The sequence below is a fragment of the Coturnix japonica genome, chromosome 10 (assembly GCF_054131305.1).
Source record: "Coturnix japonica strain WE chromosome 10, WE-NBRP24, whole genome shotgun sequence".
NCBI classification, from domain to species: domain Eukaryota; kingdom Metazoa; phylum Chordata; class Aves; order Galliformes; family Phasianidae; genus Coturnix; species Coturnix japonica.
In genome coordinates this window covers 841,319-868,764 of record NC_140672.1, presented here as the reverse complement: position 1 = coordinate 868,764, position 27,446 = coordinate 841,319, and the positions used below count along the sequence as shown (strand labels likewise).

Sequence of the window (27,446 nt, the reverse complement as noted above, 5' to 3'; positions counted from 1 at the left end):
CAAAAGAGAAGATGATCCGAAGCGTTTAATATGCGTCGGCAAGACAGATGACCACTTGGTGACATACTTTTGCTGTGATTGCGACCAATTTCTTCCCCAGACAGACAAATATTTCAGCTTCTCGGTGTTTAAAAGGAAGTATTTAAAAGGGAAAGGCATGTGTCAAGGCAAATTGGTCGCCACTCGTCCATTACAGCTGAAATACTTCAACCATCACCTCATTACATATAGAGTAATAGCAAAGTGCGCGCAACAAGGGCCATAATTGGATTGGAGAAATGGAGCAGGAGTCCTGGGGATAGATTTGCAATGCTCCAGTCAGCGTTGCTCTATAAAAATATCACTATTTTCATTACTGAGTACACAAACTCCCATTGAATTCCAAAGGAGCTCTGGGTATCCAGAGTCCTTTAATCTCTGCCCATTCGAAGATTTAAATACCACCTTCCCCCTGTGCTGCCGGTGAGCTGAATGACGTTTTCACAGCTGGCTTGTGAGTTCTTGGATGCCATGGGGTGAGGGTTTCAGAGCTGTCGGAGTAATTCAGACCGCCCCAAGGTGCTACAAAGGGGTCTGATTTGGAAAATGCCCTCTTTGCGGCAAGGGCTCTCCTGTTGTGGAAATGGATTTCTTCACATGCATGGCAGCCGCCCCAGCACAGCAGCAAACTACTGCAGATCCATCTCTCTTATTCCCATTCCAAGGGCGTTATTCAACCAGCTAAAGCATTTCCTGCTGGGCAGGCACCTGAGTGCTTTACCCCAGCAGCATAGAACAAGCAATTCAGCACCTTGTCGCTAAAAGCCAGCCCTAAGGGGGGAATAGCCCAGCCCTGAAAAAATAGCTAACAAAATCCCTATCTATAATCTATTGTTCTTCCATTAGTGGGTATCAAATAAACCTAATCCTGCAGTCAGTTGCAAACAAGCAGATCCTTGCATTTGTTGTAGATGTAGCTCGTATGAGGATCATTCCTGCAAATAAACAAAACAAGCTCCATTCTTCATTCTTTATGCTGACAGGCATGAAGGCTAATTGTTTAGAATTGCATTTCAAATGTCCCAGTTGAGATAAGTGCCAGGAGGTAGAGGTAAATCACACAACTACCCACTCGCTGCCTCAGAGTTTAAATAAATAGAAATTCAGGGCTAATTAATATTTAGGAAATGCAAAACTTGTCATCTTAAATCAGGCTGAAACACAATAATCACATTAAGTGCTTACTTCAGCAAAATACCACTGAAATGCTAAGTGTTAGTGAACTACGTGCGTATTTATCCACTTAATTGACTCCTGGCTCCGACAGAACTCTATTACCCAGGAGTTAGAAGGAAATTTAATTCTGATCTGTGTATTTGCACTCAAGGACTTCTGTTTGACTTCAGCTTATTTCAGTGGCAGAGCTGAAGAGCTACATTTTTCCAGATGTAATGGTACTAAGTTGAGCAACAAATGTGACATTTAGCTTCTCACGCAATGACCTTCCCTTCATCGCTGGGAGATTCTTCATCCTGTTCTCCTCCAGTTTCACTTTCAGACATCCTTTAAAGCTGTTGCTTGGTGCGTTCGCGCATATAAGGCCTGACAGAAAGCTCAGGTTGGATATTAGGGAGGATTTCTTCTCAGAAGGAGTGGAGAGGTGATGGAACAAGATGTGCAGGGTGGTGGTGGAGTATCTTTGTCCCTGGAGGTGCCTAAGTAGAGGGCAGATGCTGTACTCAGGGACATGGCTTAATGGGCAATATTGGTGGTAGGCAGACAGTTGGACTTGATTATCTTAGAGATCTCTTTGAACCTTGATGACTTTGTGATTCTACCAAGGCAAACAGCCAACTGCAGACCATCTTACAGGCAGCCTCGAGTTGAGGGCTTCCTTGTCAACACAACTTCCTCATGTAAGAGAAAAAAAGAGAAGAATGGGAATAATGGAAGCTCCATGCAACAACTGCCCACTGACCATCACTTCCCAGACAGGATATAGCCATGAAAACCCCATACCCCTCCATTTTAGCAGGTTGGATAGCAGGTCTTGTGCAGCCACCTTCAAAAGCCATGGACTGTGTGACAGCTTGACACAGCAGATAGCTGTGCAATGCTTCTTAAAAGCCAGGCTGAAAAAAAACAACCCCACACATATAATAATCTCTGCCTCAACAGGATGAAGTGCGATCACAGAGTCCATCTGACAGCCTTGAGTGCTGAAAGGCTTGCTGCAGGTTGCAGGGCAATCTGGGACCTCTGGCTGCAGGCAGCAAAGGGCTGCACGTCGCTGCTCGGAGCACTGGGCACTTCCAGGGGATTTCTCCTCTCTATTCCAGCACATGAGCTGAAAACCAATAGGCTCCTGGTCTGGAATGACTCTGCTGCCTGTGAGGTGTGACACATTTAAACAGGGAAGGAGTTCATAAGGTGTTTATCACTGCTGTTTTAATGCACTACGAAAATCTTCACGTTTCCTGCTTGCCACCCTTCAACATGTAACAAGATAGATAAGCTAACTGCACCTCTCAGATTGAAAACTGACTCCAATAGACACCGTTCTGAGATCCATCATGGATGGATGGAGAAGAGGGATGTCAATACAGCTGGAGGGCTGGCAGGGCATGGGACATCATGGATTAAAGGTGGTGTCTTGATTCACAGTGTGACATCATTGCAGACCATCTCAGATGAGCCTAAGACAGAGTTCCTTGCACAATAACCTCCTTGTTCCACACACCAATGTGCTTTGTAAATGGCTCCATATGCTTAATCGAAAAGAAATCTAATTACCTTAATCTACTTCATCTCAAAAGTAGAAGAGTAAACTATATGTTTAATTATAAACTTTCCACTTTGGGCAGCTATAATTAATGAGTCAAGGAATCATGCAATATGCCTAGAGCAACCTTTATTACTCCTGAGGTGCCCGAGCACCACTCACGCTTTAGAGCAAGTCACTTCCTATTAGTATTAGGACCCGAAGTGCCTACCTAAGGCATTAATCATGGAATGCCACCGCTCTAAGACTTTTAATTATGTACAGTGTGTATGCGATGCACGGATTGCACACGCAGTACGATGCTGATAAACAGCCATCCCGGGGCTACCAAGGGCCTTGGTTTGCTTTGTTTCACATTGTTAACTCAACGTAGATAGGGGAGGGGATGTTAGAAAAATGAGACTGTGCTCTAAGGAGGGCAATACAGAAGAGATCATAGAATCACAGCATCATTAAACCTGGAAAAGACCACTAAGTAACACCAACCCCAATCCATCCCACTGTGCCCACTGACCACATCTCTGAATAGAATCAGTATGATTAAGGTTGGGCACACTCTAGGGCATCAATGATCCTAACACACCACTTCTTGTTCCTGAATGAACAGCTTTTCCTTGAGGTCATTTTCCTGCACAACCAATAGAGCTATTGCTCTACTGGAGAGCCACTGGGAAAGCTGACCTCCAGAGGACTCTGTACAGCTATTAGCACAAGGAAGGAAAAGTCTTTAACAAAATACAGATACAAACAGAGCAGATAGGGAGGGGAGAGGTTATGTGGAGAACTGCATGGTTTGTGCTGGTGCCAAATGGGAAAATTCAGAGAGATAATAGCTCGGGTGATTGCTAGTCAAAGGAAACAGAGCATCAGTCGGGCTTATCTTTGAACATAGAAAACAAACACAATTCAATGCAGGTCCATATTTTCCCTTAGCAAAATAAAAGTCTCTGAAGTTAACCTCCCCCAAGACCCACAGCTGATTTTTCCTCAGATTCCTCTTTCATGCCTTTATGTAATTTTCCCTTCTAACGCTACAGAAAATGGTGCAGATGCTTTCCAGGGACAGCCTGTGTGCTGGCTCTGTGCAAAGCAAACAGGTTTGCTTTGGCCAGCCAAACGTTTGCTTGTGTTGGTTGGTAATAGCTCTGCCGATTTTAACAGGGCTTCAAAGGACGATGACTGCAGTCCATAGTGCCTGTGCCAAGTGCTGAGGCTCCCGAGCTGTGTTTTGGGGTGCAAGCTTTCTGCAGCACCCTCACTTTCCCTGCTCCAACTGTGGCTGTCTGAACAGCTCAGTAAAGCCTGGAATCAGTGGCAGAATGAACCAGGTATCTAACTGGGAAGCATTTACTATTCATGACTGCAGATGGTGGCATCAGTGGTCTATGGGTTCCCAGCCTGGTAAGAGCTATTGCTACCTATCCGCAGCTGGGCAGAAGCCACCTATGAATACAGACACAAGCTGTTAAAAAATTTAACCACACATCCTTCCATCTCCTTGTAAAACATTACAAACGTGTTATCAGTCCCTATTTATGTCCATGCTTCTGGCGTAACGTTGCCTTGTAATGCCAACCTAATCACGCTTCAACCCCCACAGTTTAAGACTTAATTAAATAATAATAATAAAATAAATGATCGACATGTTTAAGAGTATCCTGGACTAATTCTCCAGTCTTGTTTCATCAGGGCATCACAACAAGAACTCAGAGGATCCCTCTGCAATATTTATACCCTGCTACACCTCCTGGCCCAGGGCTGCTGAAATTTTAATTCCGAGATGAGACAGGAAAAGCAAGCAGTTTTGTAAACCTGGAACGAAAAGGAAAGGGGAGACCTCACTCAGCTCAGTTCTTGTTGGAGTCTCAGCATAGATTTATACATCATTCTTTTTATTCTCAACAGGTTCGTGAACAAGAAACCTGTGAGAGAGAATTCAATCAGCCATTCACCCCGACGCTATAATCTGCCTATAGACTACCCTGCGAGCACCTGTAATTGTAAAAACCTCTCCTTTGAAACTCCGTGGAAAACTCCCTTTTGTTCTTCAAGTGCATCATGCATTATTCCTGGGTTCACGACAGATACCTCTGAAGAGCTCCAGAAAGCCCTGTCACACTGACTGCATTCTGAAGAGCTCTTCAAGTATTCATACGACGCTGTAAAGCATTTCTGAGGCTGCCTTCACATATCTGTTACTTAAGGCCAACCATTTTGTTTCGAACACATTAACAGTTCCTCGTGTTTTAGGTGCAAGACCGCCTCTCAATTTCACGAGTGTTCATTATACACCCTCAGACTGAGGGGAGAATGGGAGGATCATCTCTACAACATATTGGCATCAGCTACACTTGTCTCAGGCTGCTCCCAGTAAACAAACTGGAATTTAAGATGCTCTTCTGGTCTAATGATTCATGAAAGCTTGAAACTGTCTCTCCAGTTTAGGCTAGTGCCTAAACACCTTTGCTTTCTAACAGACGAGTACAGAAAACAAATGAAAAGGAGACAGACTAAAGAGTTTTTACAATTAGGGGTCAGAAGTACATTAGAATGCAATATCTAAGAACTCATTTTGTCCTGCTGGAATGCCTGGACTATTTTTGCTGAGCTTGGGCTCCATTGATGTTTCACCAGGAGCTCGCACACATCTCTCAGCAAGGGCAGCTGCTGCATTAGCAGCCCCCAAATCATCCTGAATCCTATTTTCCCTCTTTTTGTGCTCAGTCGTCCCTGCTCTCAGCTAATTGCTCTGGAGGCACCAGCAGTGTGCAGCTGTGTGAACTCTGCCGTGATGAAGCAGCAAGACCGAGGTCCCATTTGCAGGATAGGTCCCTTTTACTGTGAGAGCATCCAGACAGGCAACTGGTTTATAGCTGCAATATACAGTAATTCAGATAATAACTCTCAGGAAAGACTCGGTGCCAGGAAAAATGAGTACCATTGGCAGAAAATAAAGTAATAAGCTAAAGGAGACGTTTCACAGGTGATCTTTACAAGATGGGTAGCCTAGAGAAGTCCATTAAAGAGAACATGAGTGTCTTTCTTCGCTAACATGCCTGAAATCCAGCTTTCCATCTCTGAGTCTTTTACTTGCTGGCAGTTCCTTCAAAGTGCAGTCTAACCACAGTGACCTCAGCCTGCCCTTTACAAGGAAAGCTGTGTGGGTTGTAATGCTACAGCATCAGCCCCACCGGACTTGCTTTGGTGCTGACCCCACTTGCTCCCTGCTCTTGGTCGCACACGTTGTCACCATTCTCATTCTGCAGCACACTTCTCGCCCCAATTGAGTGCAAAGGGACTGCATTACAATAATGGTCTCGGTCACCCACTGTGCTGTTGCTTTCCATGGGACATGCAGCGAGATCTTAGGGCTTTTGTAGCTTCGTTTTAAGGATGGGGAAGCTTCTGCTGTCAGCGTGTTACTTCAATGAGAAATCTCAGTTGGGACTGTGCACAAATTCAGGAGCGGTCTCTGCTAGAAAACTGAAATAAGTGAGATACTGAAGGTTGTACTGAAGGCCAGCACAGGAAAGCCACTGGGATCATAGAGTTCAGTGTCATTATGCTACAATCAGAACAATCCAGATTTTAACTTATTCTGGGCTGAATTAGAGAAGTTTCCAAATATTTCTTGACTCCAGTATGGTTAAAAACCTGCCTTCAATGCCTGGAGATACCGTAAGCATCTCACAGCAGCAGTTACATGGCACTCAATGATTCCATGATTCTGACCAGCAATGGTCAATGAAAATCAATGAAAAAGAAAGAAAATCAATGAAAAAGACCACTAAAAGATCACCAAGTCCAGCCAGCAACCCATCGCCACCATGCCCACTGACCACATCCCCTCACTCTTCCAATGAGCCACATTCTCTGTTAGTGTAGATTTGTTTAACTCCAATGAAATCAATCGGGCTACGGGGATTTTCATCAGCTGTACTCCCTCCCACACTTCCTTCTCCAGTCTGAGGAACAGACTTGCATAATGAGTATCTGTAAATGTAAATTAGCACTTAATCACTAATTATTACTATATTTGATTGCCTATAAGCTGTTATATTTGTGCTTCTTGATGTAAAGGAAAAAGAACATCGTATAGGGCATAGTTGCTCCTTGCTAAATATATCAAAGACTTTAAATAAGTTCTGTTTCTGAGAGGATACTGCGAATAGTGAAAAGTTGATAGTTCCAGGAACCACTATAGAATCACTGAATATCTCAAGTAAGAAGGAACCATAAGGATCAAGTCCAACTCCTGGCTCCATTATTTGCGTTCAATAGATGACTCAATGAAGCCAAAAGAAACAAAAAGGTTTGCTTGTATTCCTAAACTTATTCAGCAGTAAATTCTGTGCTTAAACTTCTTTTAAGCTCCAATGAAAGGGCAGAAAAAATAATCATTCTCCACAAACAACAGTTCATTACGTGGTCAGGTTCTCATTTTGATATTTCACAGGCGGTATTTAGTGTGACACGCAAAGAATACAAAAAGCATCACTGATGGTTCCTTGCTGATTTCTCTCCCTTACTCTCGCCTGAAAAATCCAACTTAGGCAGATTTTTCATGGTCCATAAAATCTGTCTCAGCTGAACAAGTACATTTCCACCTAAGGAACCATCTCACGTGCACTTAACTGATAAAAACTGCATAGTTGATAACTGATTATGTGCCAATCACAGCATCATGGTTTGTTGGTTTGCAGAAGACCGGCATGTTTGTGAACCTTATTATACACAATCCCCAGAACTGGTTCTTTCAAAACAAATTTCAAGTGGTGAGAAGCCTGCAAACTTCTGAGAAGCATTTCAGACAGAAAGAAAAAGGTGACATTGATATTTTCCTGCTCATTCAGGAGTATTACAAACAGGAGAATAAAGAGAAACCACACAGAGGAGAGGAACATGAATTAAGGTTGCTATCCTTGGGCCAGAATAATGAGAAGAGGACTCAGGTCTGGTGGTCAACATGGAATAAGAGAGGCTTCACCTCACTGGGCTACACTAGAGAGCCTCACTTCATGGTTATCTACTCCATTCTCTCTATAATCCTGTGAATTACTTTGAATTAGAATCATAGAATCACTAAAGGTTGGGAAAGACCATTAAGAACATCAAGTCTAACAGCCAACCCATCAAACCTGGGTCGCAAGAATGGGAATCCTGCTTGGGAACTACAGGATTAGTTTATTGGGTTCTTAGTTGAGAGTTAAGCTCTGTAACTTTTGCTCATATCTGAGCTAAAGATGATATTCACAGCATTTATTGACCACAGTATCTCTTTTTTAATGCATTTATTAATGGCTAATCCTTGTGCGAGCACTGGGAACCTTTGTGCTAGTCTCTTTGTGCTTGCATTCATTTAGCCAGGGCCAGAGATTAATTTCCTTTGCATTATCATTGCAGTGGTGACCTGCAGTAAATGCTGAGTTATGGCCAAACTTATCACGAGATACTGTTGCTGTTCATCATATCTGGCAATAACTCTCATTTTTACTCAACAGCTCAAAAAGGAGAAGCAGAGAGATTCCTGCAGTAAATCTTGCAAGATATCGTCTGTTAACATTTAATGCGTGCCACCACGGTACAGTAAATAATTCCTTCTGTACAACACCTAGAACTTGTCCCATTTTATTATTCAGTGAAACACTGGCAAAGACGAAACCAAAATCCAGCTCGTCTTGTGCATCAAATGATATCCCTGAGATCAAACTATGCACCGCTCTCCCCTGTTATTTGACCCTGTCTTTCCCCACCTGCTGCACATTCCACCTTCTACAATCACCTTCAATGTCTGGTGCTGCATGCTGAAATGAAACTTCTTACCATCGGATGCCAAAGAGCCATCCTTTTAATGACTACACAGAGCGTAATTGGTATTGTAACATGTACCTTAAGTGGCTGTTTAAGTGAGATACGGGCTCATTATCTTCACCCTACAATCAAATTGCCCCCTTCCCAAATAAAACAACACCATTTAATTCAAGTAATTATTTGCTTCTACAACAGCTTTTCCAGAACGTATTCATACATGATTTAAAATAACAAAAGCCACAAGAAACCACCACATTTGTAGGGCTTTGGTATATTGCAGATGGAAAAGCTTACAGAACACCCTCCAGGCTCAGAACATACATATGAAGCCACGTTTGCTTTGGTGCCAGGAACTCCCTGTCCTCAGAGTGTAGAAATATTATCTGTTGTAAACCAACCTCCTACCTTTTACAGTTCTGAAGTTACTCCTCAAATCTTCAGACTGCAACTTGAGTTTTCCAGAAAGAAGGAGTGCACTGGCAGATTTGAGGCCTTGCTTCACACCAATGCAGCTATGGTGCTTTTTCTTTAATCGTACCCAATATCCTGCAAACATTTAAGAAAGGAACTGTTGTTTTACATGTTGTTATGGGCAGAAGAAGGAGAAGCAATGGGAAGGCACATAGGTGGAACTCACAAGTGATGCAAACACAAACTGCAGAGCATGAGTTGGAGAGGACTGAGGGAAAAATACCATCAAGTAGGAGGTTCAGCGTGGGTTTAAATAACTAAAGTCACAGAAAATTGATATACTACAAATAAAGTGAAGCTGCTCAGGGCAAGAGAGAACAGCATGGGATGGCACCAAAACAAACACCAATCCCATGTGCCAATACATATCGATGACGTGCGCCTGATTTTCTTCAGGCTTGTGTGCCTTTAAAAGCAGAAGATAAATATTTACTGTGCTAAACACATACAAAATCGCTGTGCTGCGTGCTACTTTTAGCCAAATTTTGTCTTCTTGGTACAGTACTTCAGCAAGACACCATCCCATATTTGAGCATATGCTTGCTTCATTAGCACTTCCACTTGCAGGGGAGAGAGATTGAATGCAATTTCTGTGAATGCTACAAAAGATGTATGCCAGTACAGATGGAAATACACTCATACCAATACCCTGCAGTGAGAAATCATTGAGTTATTTTAATCTCAAAGATCTTTATCAGAGATTGAAATAATCCAATTTTTCATGAAAGATACTCCAGCGCATACAGATCTAATCATCGTAATTGGAAATAATTTTGTTGGAAGAATGCATCAAGGCAGATCAATAAGAAACCCTCATGGCAGGCAGCACACAAACAAATTAGAAGCAGGAGCCATCTTAAATTATGACCAAAGTATGAGAATATCAGGGGAAGGTTCAAAAGTAGAACAGTAAGTTGGAATAAAAGAAGCCCAAACTGGGGCTGGATGGGCCCTGCCCAGAATCCAGGGGTGAAACTTCAGAAAGGAGTAAATCACAACACTGACAACATACAGAGTCACCTGGATGTGTGGCACTGAGGGACATGGTCAGTGACATGGTGGGATGGGTTGGGGTTGGATCTGGGGATCTCAGAGCTCTTTCCTACCTTGATGATGTTTTCCTGCTGCCTTTTTTCACTGTGCTCCATCCAATCATTATGCTATGCTCAGAATTAGAAAGCACTGTGGCTGTGAAGGTTAATAATTGACAACGGGCAATGCAGATATCTCAGCCATCAAGCTGAAAGTCAGCGGCGCTCAACACATAATTGTCCAGTACAGCTATATTTGTTTCAGGTATAGTGCAGAACATTTTCTCATGCCCGAGATATTACTCTCTTATGATCACAGGAGTATCTGAACCAGATCAGCCTGCAAATGCTTCTTGAGGAAATTGGGTTTCTCCGCTCTATTAGGAGCATTCCATTTTTATGATTAAAATCAGAAAACAATGTTCTTCCCAGTTAAAGTGAAATGTGCAAAATATGACTTTCCTATAACTAGATTTCCAAATACTTATCTAAAGTGCTCTGAAAAGGTATTAATAAATAAGGATGAAAAATGAAAGCTGCATAGCAAACGTTCCATAAAGTATATTTGCTCTCTGAGTTATGGACAACATGATTTAGAGAAACAGTAATAATACTTTACACTTCTGCACCTTTCAACTGACATGGTTCCATAAATGAAATGCCGAACCTTAATCAGCAAGGAAGGTATCACGTTTTCCATTACACCAAATTAGGTAAGAATCAAGGCGAAAACAAACAACCAGCCAACAGTTCAAGCCACAGCCAAGATGTATCTGCAAAGACCCTTATTGACTGAAGTACATTGACGTGTGCTCAAGTCAAAAGGACACCAAACCATCCTTAAAATTAAGCATGTACCCATGTGGTCAGAGTTACTGTGCTATGGGGGACATGATTGGGATGGCAGGAGAGGTTGTAGTCCTACAAACAAACAGAGCAATAAATACAGATGGATTAACCAACACTGTATCTCATTCTGAGATAACATACCTTTTGAAAGGTCTTTATAGCAACATGAGGAAGGGTAACTGGAAGGTTCTAAGAAAGGTATCTAGCCAACTGGCTTCTGCCATCACAACAGATATTAGGCAGCAAAATTCTTGCAATAGTCTGCATTGAATAGATTTAGTCCAGCATCACACAGGTAGGCTGGAGCTGAAGTCCCTTGGGCATCACAATCAACTGGACCTACCTCCATTCGTATCTCAGCAGCTTAGCCAGCTAACAGTCAAACTTTTGGGGTGGTTGGTGACTCACAGAACACACTGCAGGGAAGGAAAATTATGTTCTCACTCTTGGATGTGACCACAGGGCGTATAACGGCAGTCAAATAATCCAAAAATGAGGTGCATACAGAAAATACGACAAATAGAATTAAATGAGAGGCCTTTACCTCAACACAATAAAACAAAATCCTTGGTTGCAGAGCTTTGCATCTTCCAGATCACAAAAACAGGGGAGCTGTAGGTTTTTTTTGCAGATTACAAAGGCCTAAAAATGTGCCTTGTGTGGCTTGAGATGAAGGGCAGCTGAGAGGAAAGGACAGTTGAATTTTGTTACAGAAAGTAATCATAAAAGTCCTTGAGGCAAAAAGGAATAACAAAAAAATAAGAGAGGATTTACTTGGCATAGAGGGGTATGCAGGAAGCTCTGAAGAACCAGAATAACACACCATCAAAATACAACTGTTTAAAGAGCACCTTTTCTTCTCTGCTCAGGTTGTTGTCTTTTGTTCCATCTCATTTTGGTGACCATCAATACATCTGCCTTTTCCCTTCTCAGCTGGATGAGGTTGACAGTAATCCAATTGGATACAAGCCCAGATGCATTTCTTCCTTCATTCCTTCTTTGTAGTCTGTATAAGAAAAACAACAAAACCCAGACAAGACGAGCATTACCTACAATTCAAAGTCAACCTCTGTTTCAAACAAACCCCTGGCCAAACACGAAAATAGCACCAAAAAATCTATTACAGAAATCAAGCTGATAAAAATCATTTCATTTCTCCACAGCTTCTGTTCACTCTTAATATGATGCCCATCTTGCTGATGTCCTCCTCATCAAACTCTCTGATGCTGAGGATCAGCAGCTCCATATCATGCACATCACCACTTGTTGCTGGTCCCCTTCTGCACACAGTGCAGCACACAGTGCTGCTGATTTAGGCTGCTTTAGGGCACACAAACTGCTGTGCTTGCTGATACCTTGCTCTAGGCCATAATGCAAGTTGGGCTCCCCCTCCCACCTGCTGAAAAGCTGAGCGACCCTCACAGTGACCCCCACTTTGATTAATCGCCTTTGTAAAATCTTTCTTCCTAATACAGCGTTTCTTTGTAGGAGAGACAAAACTTCAATCTTGCAGGTTTAGAAAAGGACAAGTTGGCCTTTAAAGCAAACAGATCAGAAAAGGACCCCTGAGAGGCACTTTCTGAGCTGCTGCACGATTTCAGCCCTGCTTGCAGATGCTCAGAAGATGTGTTGAACTATCTGGGGGCAAAGGGCTGCTCTTGATTGCCTTCTGAGATCTCCTCAAGCTCAGTAGCTGCCTTGGCAATTCAATACAGCCATGCTTTGGTGCCTAAGAAAGCATTTCTGAGGACTAGCCTCCCTTTCTTCTTTTCAGAGGGACTTTAGCCATGAAGCCAGCAAAGGAAAGGCTGAAAACATGATTTTAATGCACCTTGAAGTCTCAGAAACCAGGACAAAAACAACTCACCCTCCTAGCGCTCCTCTGTTTTTGGCACACCTGATTTCAGATTCCTGAATATTCGGGACTGATAATGCTGCTAGATGCTTTCCAGCCTGCACAACAACGTGTTGCTCTTGGGGTTGATGTGCTCATGCTAGATTTTAATAGCAACCGGCCACATCTGCACCTGCGGGAGCTCAGCAGGGCTGAAGGCTACACAGAGGGAGGCAGCACCTTGCAGATTCATCTGAGCATCTGCAGCATGGGAGCAGCCTGTTGGAGCTGCAGGAGCTCAGACAGCAGCGCTCTGAGCCTGTGCTCAGCAACACCTGCAGAGCCATGGGGACCCAGTAAACACAGGTTCCCTGCCTTCTGGAGCTGCTTTCATTTTGTTTTCCTCAAGTCGATGTCAGTTGGTAGCAACGTGAATGCAAGAATGGGGAATTTAAAACCTCCAGCCCTGTCTGCTGTCAGTTCCATCTCTGCTGTTTTGTAGCTGTCTGCAGGACATTCCTCTGGCCTCACAAACAGCGGCTAGCTGCACAAACCCTGTAAACACCTCCTCCTCTAGCATATGTATTACAAAACACACCATTTTGTGCTGCTCTCAGCAGCCTGTAGCTCAGCTCCTTACGTAAGCTCAGGCAGAGATCAACATTTGTTGCTTCTATTCCTCTCCAGGAGCATGAATTGGTGAACAGGAGGTCCCAAGCTCTTCCCTCTGCAGTTGAGTCTCATTTCTGTTTACCCAAAGCCAATGGTGGCTGAAAGGTTCTCTGTGGGATGGCTGGGTGAAACAAAGAGCTGGAGAAAAGCTGAGGGAACCTAAGTTCAGTTTACTCATCTTGCACAGGTACCCTCTCATGACTTGGAAGGAATTGCACTTTTTCAGCCCTTACGTTCTCAGTAGTGCAAGAGATACAAGGAGTTTTCTATCATCGCTCTTGCCTCCAACACTCAGTGCTGTCACAGCTCTAAGCATAGCAAGAGAGAGCTCATTGCTAACAGGGGACAAGGCAGGAAACACAACTGCTACCATTTCACAATCAAAAGTTCACTGCTAATGGTAATGCTGGAGTCTGCATCCAAGAAATATCCCAGTTCTCCAGTATCTTTCAACAGCCACTAATGCACAAGGAAGCACCAGTTCCCAAAAACAAGCAATAAATAAATCCCCTCATTTTCCATTCTGAACTTTACGTGCCTCTGGACAACATTTAATACAAAGTATTTTAATGAGAGATGGTTAAAAGTCAACCTGATTATTTATGAAGCAGGTATTTTCTCCTCTCCTGCGTCCTTCTTCATAATCACCATGGTCATTAATTTTAAATAGCACTAATTACCATCTTTTGGACTTTCACTAGACATCTCACCCATCTGCACTGGCAAGACCTAAAACATGAAGAAAACAGGGTTTGAGTCTTGTCAAAGCCAAGGAGGACGGCAAGGGAGAATGTGCTAAGATACACCCAAGCTGGTAAAGAGGAGGTGTGAAAGGCACCATCTGGATAGCCCGCATCGCAGGGCTCGGAATGAGGATAGATAACGTTGAAGTGGCAATATTACTACTCTCCTTAAGGGCAGCTACAGCGACTTGAAGTTTAGCATTTCAGTGAGCCATTAAAGCTGCTGGGCTGGGTCAGACCAAGGGGTCCATCCAGCCCCTTTTTAGCACAGTAGGTCAGGACAACCATACAAGAAACCCATGGAGAAAAGCTTCTCCCCCTGCTTGTTCCTGGCCATCAGCAGGAGTGCTTTCAAGGACTGCCACATCTTAGTGAATACACCACTTCTTGCCTAGGGAGGTGGTGGAGTCACTGTCCCTGGAGGCATTCAAGGGACATGGAGATGTGGGCACGGTGGGGATGGATAAGGGTTGAACTTGAGGATCTTAGAGGTCTTTTCCAACTGTAACAACTCTGTGATTTCCTGTAAAGCCCTCCATGCATACAAGCATTTGTTTTCACAGCATTGCTAATGTTCTGGAAACCTGCTTACTTCCTGGAGGGAACACCTGAGCCAAGGAAGCCCACCAGCTGCTTCTCTATGGAGAAAGGCATGCCAGAATAAAGATATCACGCAGAATGAGAGGCTAATGCAGGGTAAGAGGCTGGTGATGTCCCATCTCTGTTATTCAGAGATAATGAGCCCAACATCTTTCAAGACAAAAGCCCTTGTCCAAAAATCAGCTGGACTCTGGCTCATGCTAAATTAAAAGAATTTAGGACAAAAAGGAATTATTAGCTCTCCTCCCGTGACTGCTCAGTATTGAGGTCAAGCTAAACAAATCCATTCCAAGGCCCTGATGTCACAGCACAACTGAAACTGACTCTTTTTGTCATCTCTGTATTTGCAGAAAACCTCTTTTCATCTCTGGTCATTTCTCTGTGCCAATTAGTTGCAAATGAGGGAAGAGGTGGAAACTGCAGCATCTTCCGACCAAATCTGTCTGCTGTTAAATTTACAACTCAGATTTACACACCTCAAAAATTATCACACTTCAGGGAAGCCAAGGACAAACTTGAATATGTGAAATGAACCATCAAACCTTTTGAATTTTTCCCGGCATATGCACTGAAGACAGCTGCCAATCTCAGTATACATCTACTTAGAATGCAATTCAGAAACATGGAGTAACTATTTTATAACAGAATCTTGCTATGATTCAACCGAAGCTTCAGTTTCTACAGCCAAAGACTAAATGTTGGTTACACAAGGAGAATTTTGGCCCAGATTTTCCAACACTGATCATGGCATTGAATTGCTCCATTAACCGCGACACCCTTTTACCTTTGGTTTGTGCACTGTGGAGTCATCTGCATCTATTGAAGTGCTGAAGGTAAATATGGAACACTGCTTGAAGAAGCTGGGATATGTTTGATAAGCACCAAATCCAGCTGCCACTTATGGTGGTGGAACCAATGATGACTTGCTATAGAAAAATCAACCCACGCAACCAGTCGGGCCATTTGGCTTTGGGATGGGAGAGAAACTCCACAATCTAAGTTTGAGGGTTGGATGTGATGATCTTGAAGATCTTTTCCAATGTGAGAAACTCTACAATTCTATGATTCTCATCATTTTTGGTCTTATGGGTGCACGTTTCAAGCCTTGCTGATGTCTCAGACATTTCCTACTTTGAACACAAGAAAACTGATTTGTTGAGCTGCTACCAAACTGTGTTTGCAAGCTGGAATCCAAATAGGAAAAGTAAAACTAAGACAAGCCAAGGACACCTGGTTGCTCTAGCTTTGCTGCTAAGCTTTCTCCAGTTAAATTCAAGCTCAGCTGAAGGAGCAGCTTTTCTCCTCATGTTTCCTTGTGCAGGGCTTCTCTACAAGTAAACATTTAAGGAACAATCACTCTCTCTCACTTCCTACCATTGTGATTTACAAGGCGAAATTAAAGATATACACATCCAAGAACTTGGGGTTTTCCATCTTGGGTTGCTGATTTATAAAGGCTGCCAGTGGGTTTTAAATGCTTCGTTTTGATTTAGAAATCGTTGCTTCCAAGTTGCATTTATCTCCAATATTCAGCTGTATTGTGCACCGCTGAATATCTGATTTATGGACTGCAAAATGCATGCAGATAGACTACAAAATGCATTTGTAGATCAATTCCCTAATAACAATACATGCAGCTCACCACCCTAAACATACAAAAGTATTCACACACGTGCAAATGCACACGTGTGTATATCTCACATCTTTATATTAAACCCTTCTCCTCTTAACTGTGTTTCTGATGGAGTGATCAGGTACCATGTCAATATATAATGAGAGGCTCTGTGATGTCTTCCTTCCACCCCCTCACCTTATCATTCCTGCTAACACGTATAAAATTCAGCTTTAAGCTCCATTTCCAGCTCCCCAGGTGCTTTTTTTCTCCTGCTGTTGCCATCAAAGGCAGAGGCTGAGCCCAGCATGAGAGCCTGGAGCTGCACAGTTGTAAAAGTGGGCTGAGTAATTGGGGTGGGAGTGCTGCTGTTGTCCTCTGCCCTCACCATGCTTACCTCTCCCTTCCAGATGGAAATACTATAGACTAAATGGAGCACTGCCTTCCCTAAATCTGAAAGGAGAAGACTTGCTTTTCCTTCTAGACTCATACAAGGAACACTGGAAGAAAAAGAGAAAGAGCAAATCCTTCACAGGAGGAGGAGCAGCAAGTTTTACAACAGCTTCACATTCCTTTCCCAACTCGGTGTCTTTGAGAGCTAACAGTTCCTTATCTTTCCCATACAAAGCACATCATCTGCGAACAGCATCACTGAGTGCCTCATTACCTACTGATTTGTATTAAATAAGCCCAATATTAGCAAGAAGTTGGGTCCCATTGTGTCAGACCTCCTAAAAATCTCTGGCTATCCAGATGCCTTTTCCAAAGAGCTCAATCTAAAGCACCAGCTTTGCAAGTAGCTGAGCTGGAGAAGTGATGAGATGGTTAACAAGTGCATGCAGTAGATACACACACTATTTCAGTCAGTCAGCAGCACTGGTTTCACATCTCCCCATCAATTTTCAGCTCCAAGTGCTTTACATGATTCAGGCTACTGGGCAGGCCAGTCAATGTCTGGATGGGATGCTGGACAGATGAGCTGTTTTTGAAGTAAAGAGGAATAGTCTGGCTTTGGCCAGGTACAGAGCCAGGGGCTTCCCCATGCTTCTCTATTTGCTGGCTTCCTCATGATTCAGACCAAACAAATGGGACTTATCCATGCACAAGACAGAAGATCTCAAGGTTGGAAGTTCATCTCCTAAAAACTGTTGAGAAGAGAAAATGCACACGTGGAGCAAAGGGAGGTGGAAGCACGTGGGGGAGAATTATTTGCAACTTTCTGTATAACAAATTCCCTATGTACATTATGTTTAGAGAGTATTAATGGGTATTTATACAGCCAGAAGGCAGGTTTATGAAGACACTCCATAAAATATTGAGCAGAGATAAATAATAATAAAAATATAAGGGAATCCATTATCTGACTTAAACTAAGGTAATTAAAAGCTACATAATTCAGCTGCCAAAGTGGTAATTCAAGTTGAACCGCAACTTTGCAGACGTATTTCCATTAACACCATCAGTTGTGAGTGATAGAATTTCCTCTTCATTGAGCACTGCTTACCTAATTTCACCTTTTCCCTAATCATATACATTACCTACTTCTCCAAGCAGCTGTGTAATTTAACTAGGCGTGGTAAAAACCCACTGATTGGCTTGCCTGCCATTTTGAACGTGCAAAGCAATATACACAACATGGTCCTTCAATAACCAACTAACTAAATAAATAAATCAAATTTAGGACAGCAAAGGGATTTGGGGCAATGGCCTGAAAGGTTGCGATTAGAAGAATCTGCTAAAAAGGCTAAAGATGAAGCTCTTTATTATTCTGTAACACTTTTTTCCCCCCTTTTCGTATTTTATTGCCAATAATTACACAGGTTTCTGTTCTATTTTCACTGCCTCAACATCTCCGAGGTTAATTATGTTGTCAAGATCACGTCAAAAAGCCACCACTAAAATTATGCTTCTCATTACACGATGATCTAATCAATTCCATGCGGTAATTTTGGTCCAGCCTGTTCTACCAACATACACATCTTGTACATGGAAAAATCTATTTCTCTGTCACACTGCATTATACCGGCTTCCTTGTGCCACTACAGCTAAGAGCCTGTCAGCAGCTCTGCTGCAACCTCTCAGATCATTCCTTGCTGACACTTGACAGGCATTTTCATTACAGAGCCCAATTATATTTACTTGGAATTTCGGTTCCATTTGAATAGACTGTATCAAGTCTCATCTGTTATCCCAAGAGCTGTTAAAATTAGAGCTTGATCCAGGAACCAGAACCATTAATCTAAAACACTCCTGGAAACGAAAAAAAGCCTTGCTTGATAGTTAGCTCTGCAGATCAGGGCAACACTGCCTCTACACTCTGTCCATCACTTAACTAAGGGCTTAGAGAGCTGAACTACATCTTGTTACCCAAGCACACAATTACTGGAGGCTCCGTGCCCTAGCAAACCTCAGAAGATGAAACAGAAAAATCCCTAACGAGTAGCTAAAATAACCTTGCTCCATGTGAAACCCTCTTATTGTTGGTAAAGATCAACAGCTGTTGTTTAAATAAACATGTAAGGGGTGATGTATAAAAAAAGGAAGGCATGTCTGAGGATTGGCCACAGGTGAAAACATGAGATAAGAGTTCAGAGGTCTAGAGGTGGCCAGCACTAAAGAGAAAGGGCAGCTGAACTTTCCTTATTTCTCATTCCCATGGTTAAGTAGCTGTGCTTCTGCCTGCACGCCTTCATCTTATGTTTCCTACCGACAAACACTTCAGTGGCTGGCTCTCTATTGCCTAAAATATTCCATGTAGGGGAATGGCACACGTGAATATGCAGAATGACAATGTTATAGAACATATCTGAGCTGGAGTTTTTGCTCCAGAACAGCTTGTCTGATCAGCAGTCAAAAATAATGCTTCGAGGCTCACCAGGCTTATCTCAGAATGAATGACAGAGTTTGAGTTACAGACCTGCAGCTCTGGAAAACACCAAGAAAGATGGAAGCAACCAGTCCATGGGAGAAAGCTGTGATCTGCACATGAAACACAGCTGCTTCCAACAGCAGTGAGGCTGGGTTACGCTCATAGCAAAGGCCAAACCAAGGCCAGAAGCATTGCTTCAGTCCCACCTATGTGCCACCAAGACCAGTGCATAGAGCGCGGTGTAACGCACACGGGATGCATTCCATTTGTACTGAATTATTCAGCACAAAAAAATATCTTCTGAGATGTAATTACCTTGGCACGCTTAGTTCAAAGAGGAATACAGGTGGAGATGGTGGTGAGATCCTCATCTCTTTGATCACGACGTGAGAGTCTCTTGCAATCCCTAAACAGCATGCATAATTTACAACACGTGTGATTTCAAAGCAGAATTCCATACGTCTGCACAAACACGAAATCATGCTGCACCATTTACAAAAGATGGGTCAGATGTGCACGGAGCAGCCTAACTCAAGTGAATTCAGACAAATAATCAAAGCATGCATCAGCCGAGGATCAGGCACAATCAGTAGCTCTTGAGTTCTACTGCTGGCAAGGTACAGATTTAAATGGGCTTTGCATCTGATAACCGTTTCAGCTCTCATATAAGAACAGAAGCATTGCCCTATGCCCCATAGCTCTACTGCCTCTTTCTCCATTGTCTTACCCCTTGATACAACGCTGCAATGCAATGGGAAGATTTGTTGCCTTAGAGCACTGTTGGAGAAGCCAACAAACAGACCTTCTCACCTCCTAAAAAGGGGAAACCAAACTTAATATCTGCTGAGGTTTGACATGCGTGATAAATGAGCATCAAACAAACTCACTGTTTTCCTGTTTAGCCAATAGCTCCATCATTTTACAGCTGATAGTCCATCACCACTGAAGGGTGAACGGTTTGCTGTGTGGATTGGCTAAGATACCTATTAATCAACCAGATTAAAAAGATGTTGGCAAATCTCCAATAATTATGCAGAGTAATTAAAAGGATGGGAAGCCTGATTTAGGGCTTATTAGCCCTCTAAGTCCTTCATTAGCCATATTAGCTCCCTGCATTAGATTCCAAAGGGAAAATATTAATGTTGCATGGTGAGTCAGAAATATTTGACCAGTACTTGAACATATTATGCTTGCTTCTAAATATAATGACCTTGGGAACTTCAGTGTACAAAACCAAAGGTTCTTGCCCTGTAGTCTTATATTTTTCAGGTATATATATATATTAACTCCCAGACAGTAGGAGAGAAAACAGGCAAATGAGTGAATCTGCCTTCAAAAAGGCAATCAGGGCTCCAGGAGTATCGTTACATAACCTCGCAATGTGTCTGTCCCCCTTTAACTAGAGCCAGGCAATCTCTTCAGATATGCCACTAAAAATTAAGATGATGGAGACAAACGCAGATGACAAGGGCAGAGTTCACAGAAGCTGCCCTGTAAATCAATCTGCTTTCCTTTGTGTGAGAGCTATGTAAGAAAAAGGTAGTTCTCCCCAAATTTTTAATGCTAAACAGATCAGTTCAATGCCCTGAGGTCGTGGCAATGGTGAAGACATGGAAATGATGTCAAGAATCTTTGGAGATCTCAGGCTGCTCTCCATTTGCAGGCAGAGAGAGTGCACCTGTGATCAGCCCAGACACCTTCACATAGAGATCACTCAACTGGGTTCAGTTTCTGCTCCAAAGCAAGGGATTGTCCCCTCCCAACACTGAAGAGGAAGAGCTGCAAATTGTAGGACACAGATGCCAACCCAGAGAAGCTATTATTGCACAAACAGCATCTGGCACCTTTTGACGGGCTGCATAAGCAGATGCCATTGCACAAATGCCAGTGCTTCTCAAGTGGCTCACCCAGTGTGATACCAACTGGCTACCTTCCCAGCCTGCTCCCAGCTGCCAGTGGTCCTTCAACGCAACCTTCTCATCTTTGAGCAAGAACTGACATACAGCTTTAAAGCTAAGGGAGATGTGTCATTTTTTCCTTCAATAACAATAGATGGCTGCTGCCTTAACAGCCACTGTGCTGTAGATCAGCAGCTCCTGAGTGTCACCTTCTCATTTTCCCTGCTGTCTCCTACACTACACTGGAATCCCAATCCCTCAGCTGCAGCACAACAGGACACCAATAAAGCCCCCAGAGGAACTTCTCAAGCTGTGATTTCAGGTATCCATCCACACTACAGTCACATTTACTAAGCAAGCATCATAGAGTTGTACATAAGGGTCCCCACCTAGACACAGGCATACCAGGCTCTACAGTTGATGTTACAGTTGACCTTGTTTTTCTCTCTCACTCCACAGCTCCGCTTCCTCTTTCATCTCTATTTAGACCACAAGTCGTCTGGGACAAGTGTTGGCACAGTCCCTATTAGCATGGTTACGCTCTTTAGTTTGTAATGAACTTATCATTGCTATCTGTCTCACTCACATTTGCTGAGAAAAGCTTCATCACATGATGAGATAGAGGAGTTCTTGCCTGGCAGAACCTGTTGGAACAGGAGCTGAAGACAGTCATCAAAGTGCACTCTGCCATTCAAATCAGGGCAGGACCTTCTCCACCCATCACTGCAGCATTTAGGCTGCTTTACCCTGTTACGAAACAACTGCCTGTCCTCCAGCACATCTGTAAAACGAGAAGCTCCTCCTGTCTTCCTCCTTGATGGAGCTTTCCAAGCCTGATGAATTAGTATTTTGGCTGGGCCAGCAATGAGCTAATCAGAGCTGCTTGTTTCTAAAAGCCTCTAAAGCAAAATCCAGATTGCTGCTTGTCTCCGTCTCTCTGTGGTGCTGAGGCTCCGCTCTTCCTAGGATGACTTCTCTACAAAACAACATTCCCTGCTGTAAAACGTGAAGGGATCTGTTAATTAAGTCAGATTGCCAGTGGCTCCTGGTGGGGAGGCAGCAGCACTGCATGTTCCAGTGCTTTAAAAGCATCCTGGTGCTCGAGAACATTGCCGTTATATTTTGTATGGCGTCCTCCTGAACACCATTAAACAGACTGAAAAGGCACATTTGGTCGTATATCTCATTGCAGGAGATCAGGTTGTACTGAAAAACTATGACTGCACATCATGTGTGGTTCCTTCCCTTCCATTCTTCTATATGGGAAGCAATGGTCCTGGTTTTCAAGAGTGCACAGCCTAAATACACGAAGAATGTAGATAACAGCTAAAACCAACCAGCAAATAGTTGGGGTGAGAAGTACAAGGCGCAGTTATTTGCAGTGTTTCAGACACAGCCAGCTGCTCTGCTATCAGTTGCACTTAGATTCTCACTACAGCTTCATCCCTTTTGCTGATGCATGAAAAGGTCAACCCCCAAAAGGCCCCGAGGCCAACAGTTCCAGCCGTAGAAGAACTGCTGCCTTTGTCACTAGGGAAAATCACCATAGAGCGTACGAAGAAAAACGTTTCACAGCTCTGGACAAGCTTTAGGATGCAATGGAGACAGTCAGGCATAGCAATATTACACTGATTCTAAACAGCAGCTGTCCTAGTTAACTAGAGCTAACCCAGGTCTCAGCTATGCTTCCAGAGCAAAGATAGGACAAAGCCACCTTCAACCACTTTGGGACTATGATGGAAGAGCAACAACACAGGCACTGCCACAAAGCTGGCACTGACAGTGGAAGGAAGGAGGTGAATTATCAGATTGCTACGACGGGTCTTCACAGAGAGAAAGAAAGATGTTTTTCTGAGACATTGGGCTACTGGAAAGGGGTGGGAAGGGCACGGGTTGATAACCAGGCACAGCAGAAGAGGTGATGCTGTAAGCTGTGATAACCTTTGGAAATAAGGCCATGTAGTTCCCTGCACAGGGCAGCTGCAGCCCAGAGCAGAAGCTCGATCCTTCTGTTCTGATTGCCTTGTGTCAGTAGTGGCAAAACACATTGGCTCAGCTGCTGAAAAGACAAAAACGGGTTTGCTTGATGTCTCCGTAATTGTAGTGATAAAAACAGATCTCTTACAGTTCCTCATTAGGATCCATTGCTTTCAGTTTGTCTGATGGAACTGACACCAGGGTCCAGACAATTCCAGTCCTATCTTAGTGCAATTGCTGTGAATTTAAAATTATGTGTATATATGATGGGAATAAATCTTTTTCATCTTCTAGTCAACAGAAGAAAAACCACAATATGTGAGTCAAAAAACACACTAACAGCTGCATCGCAAGGAATCCTCAACCAACTAAGCTGACTGAGCTTTCCACTTCAATGGCACATGTGACAAGATCCTACCATGGAAAGCCTCATTTTCATTCTGTTCCCAAAATATATTAAGAGGGCATAAAAGAGAGTTAAACAGCCCTTATGGAACCCTACCACCGTGGAGGCAGAGACAATGGCAGCCTCAGCTATTGTGAATCTCACACTCTAGGCAGGCTAAATAGCTGAAGGCAGTGCCCTCCTCTTATGCCATTCGGTAGAAAGGCTTAATCAGCACGGTGAGGGCAAATGAGATGCAGAACCTGAACATCGCCTTCTCCTCACATTGAACAATAGGGAACCCTCCAGCTGAGGAGAGGATAAAGCAGAAAGAGCAGGTGATGCTGCTCTGAGCCCATCCTATTCCACACAGAGCACCTGGGTTCTCAGTTAATAAAGTGCGGCCAGGAGATAACTGCTACTATTACAAATAATTGCCTGGAAAAAAATGCATTAGGATAAAAAAATACAGAGCACATAAAAGCTCTCGTTAACATTCTTTATACATGCTTATCATGAATTTTATACAGGGTTAAATATATTTTCTGGTGACTAACACTGCAAGGCTGAGGATTAAAAAGGATAATGTACAATGTGATTTATGAAGTTTTAATGGAAAATCCCCATGGGTTGTGTATAAATCTTATTTATAGCTTTAAAAGTATGTAATATACTTATTGTATATTTTAAAAACTGTGGGAGTGCAGTCTCTGTCATAGTTAATCCATTAAAAAAAGCAACTCCTAGGGGGCTCCTAGGGATAAAGCATTTGATATTTTAGAGACTATCAGTGTGTTCAGTGTGAAACGTCCAATATGTTTTAGTTTGTGGGGGGAATAAAAGGGGAACAAAGAACCCAAACTGTCTTGAAGGAGGGAACAAAATGGCAGGTTTGCAAGTAAGCTGGATCCATTTGGATAAAGGAGACAAGCATTGGGGGAAGGGGGATTGAATCATTTGCTGTGGGCTCTGTCCTGATGCCTCTGTAAGCTAATCTCTGCTGGAGGCCTGAACTTAGAGCTCCAGCTTTGTTTTTAGATTAAAAGAGCCACTATGGGTCCCCTCATCTTAGTTTGTCAAATGATGCATGCTCCCCTAGATGAAGTTAATCATGTTAAGTGAGTCCCATCTCCCCAAAAAGCCTTTCCATCAGTACGGATAAGCCAACAGAAGGACTAACAAACAAACATTCATGTTCATCCTTTGGGCACTGGCCCAAAATAGCCACATAGCTCCTAATGAAGAGATAAGATTATCCTGGAAGATAAAACCAGGCTATATGAAATATCCTGACACAAGGTTGCTGTTTGGTTATCTTTAATAATGAGGTAAAATCCCAGGGTCTGGGGAGGGAAACGAAATCCTTAATCTCATCCTAGCTGGGCATAGAACTTGAATAAGGGTGCCTGAAAGTTAATTCTGCTTTCTTGTATTTCTTACAGGTTCTTGGAAGGATGTAGCTACATTGGAATTCCTAGACTAGAAAATCACAGCCAACGATCCGCTTCCACTATGCCAAAATGAGCCAGCGCAGCATTTCAGATGAGAATACGGCATGAAATAAGATTTTTAATATCATCTCTGAGAAATAATGATTCTTCTCTCCAAATATGCCCCTCTCAGACCTATTCCAATTATGAAATCTCACTCATTATTGCTAGGGATATTAATGTGTTTTCAGATGTAACTCAGCCTACCCTCAGAAGAGACAGTACACAGGGAAAGAGACAGTCCTTGCTTGAATGAATCCTCAAGCTGAATCAATAGAGTAAATAAAAAGAATGTTAACATGATGGACAACAGAAGGAGCACAAGTTCTACCAGTCTGAAAGCACAGCAGCTTATCAGTCCATCACACCTTTGTTTCCCAAGATAGAATCACAATCCAAGTCCTCTCTCTTCCAAGTTCACACATACAGATATAGCTAATCTCTTTTATGTTAAAAGAGGTATTTTTCCATGGTCTGCAGCTAGAGAAGTACCCAGCTACAGTAAATGTACTTTAAGACTACAGGCATCTGTAGTGCAGTTCCCATACTCCTCTTCAGAGAAATGAACCAGTTCTTTGCAGAATAATAGGAGGGATTTTCATAGTTATTTTCCCTCTGAACAAACTTCCCACATCCTTCTACAACACCCCTTCCCATCGTGTCTTCATCACCACTGCTTTTAACCTTGGTACGTTGGCACGTGCAGTCTGTTTCTTCCTCCTGCTGTAAATTACCTGCTTCACTGATGGTGCCACGTACCAGCTGCACTCCACATATGGCACACAGAGGACTGCCAGAGAGGCCCATTATGTCCTGATGTTCCATTCATAAGATGTCATGATGTGTGAGCCCAGGCAGGACTGCTGCTCCCATTGGAGAAGGGTTTCACATCATGGGTACTTTGTGCAAGTAGCTTAGGAAGAAGCAGCTCTGGATTTGAGCTTCCTTAAGAGGTGAAGATACTGCTGAAGGGACAAGCCAGAGCATTTAGTGTGAATATAAGGTAGTCTAAACTGATCTTGCCCCCATTTCCCCCATCTCAAAGCAATTAGAAGCTTAAGAATCCCTTTGCTACCAAAAGAGAAGGGATTAAAAGGCACTCTGCCCATAGCAGAGAAACAGCAAGGAGAAATAAGTGTCAACACACGCCATCTCTTTCTCTACCAATGAAAACACCACTTGAAAGGGATCCTTCAGGCCACTGCTCAGAAGGAACAAACACAACATAAAGCAAGTCGCCGTTAGGTGCCTTGAATGCCTCAGGAGCAGGAAGGCAAAGGGGGGAATGCCAAAGCGATGTGCTGGTACAAATGACAGCGTTTTATCAGCCGGGTCTGAAAGGTTCTATAGGACTTCACGAAGCATTAATTTATTAGAAAGCCAAATCACCACCTATAAAATATTTACACTTCTGACAGCCTCACCATCTGAAATTCAGCAAGAGAGATCTCACCAGCATTATTCAGAATGGGAAAGACAGCTGAGAAATTAAAGAAGGGTGATAAAGTTTTAGCAGATAATTGCAAAAAGCAAGGGTGAAAACATCCCAGCTAAAGATACATTACCCAGCAAAATGGTCTCTTGCTTTTATCAGAATAATCCTTAGGGGCATCTTCAGTCCTATAGAATCTAATAGGAATGAAGCCCAAGAGGATTTTGTAGAAAGTACATTAGAAGTTTGTCTTTGTTACAGAAAATGATAACCTTTCTATAGGGTTTTAGAAGCAATCCAGAAGAATTATATAACGTAGGCAGCATTTCCTATCATGTTTTATAGGATGATTTAAAGACTTTTCTTAATACCGACACTACAGGTATTGAAAAGATCACTACTGTTTATCTTAGAGCGTGAGAAAATATGTACTATCAGAGGAAAATTACGGTGAAATAAACCCTAGAGAAAAGAGAATGAAAATTCCTTATATTCTTTTGGAAGCTACTGGGACAAAAATAGTTTATTTTAACATGGCATTCATGTATTGTGGAAAACAAGAGCTCCAGGTCTGCTGTAAATCATTACCACCACAAATCAAAGGCATGACAGTGTTCAACACCAGTTCAAGGTTTTATCCTGTATGTTTAAAAGCGCTATGATGGACCTCAAATACAGCTGAACCGAGAGGGTTAAGCTCTTGCCAGAATCTAAACCATTTGCATGAATTAAAAGAACAACAAAAACACCAGTGCCAAAACCCTCCTTTCATGGTGCTGTATTGCTAGTACATCATTAGCTCCCGGGGACTTAGTTCTGATTTGTAGCAGAGAATGGGAGAAGTGAGACCTATTTATCTCTCTGTTGGAAAGTCTCTGCTACGTTAAAGAAATCTTCTTAGCCCTTTGCTTTTCTATTGAGCATTCAAAAGCAGAAAATCTAGCATTACACTTATAACTAATTTTTTTTCCCCCCTCTTACTATTCTGCCTCTCACAAGGCTGCCAATGCA

General features: G+C 42.8%; 1 long non-coding RNA gene across 2 annotated transcripts in view; it reads right to left on the bottom strand.

The window, feature by feature from the left end:
• Positions 1 to 27,446, bottom strand: part of LOC107323706 (uncharacterized) — a 152,709-nt gene that overhangs the window by 54,798 nt on the left and 70,465 nt on the right. For both annotated transcript variants that reach the window (XR_014932200.1, XR_014932199.1), the window contains exons 5-6: positions 11,775 to 11,929; positions 8,978 to 9,118 (exon numbers count right to left, since the gene is read on the bottom strand). This is a non-coding gene — a long non-coding RNA (uncharacterized LOC107323706). The remainder of the gene's footprint in view (positions 1 to 8,977; positions 9,119 to 11,774; positions 11,930 to 27,446) is intronic.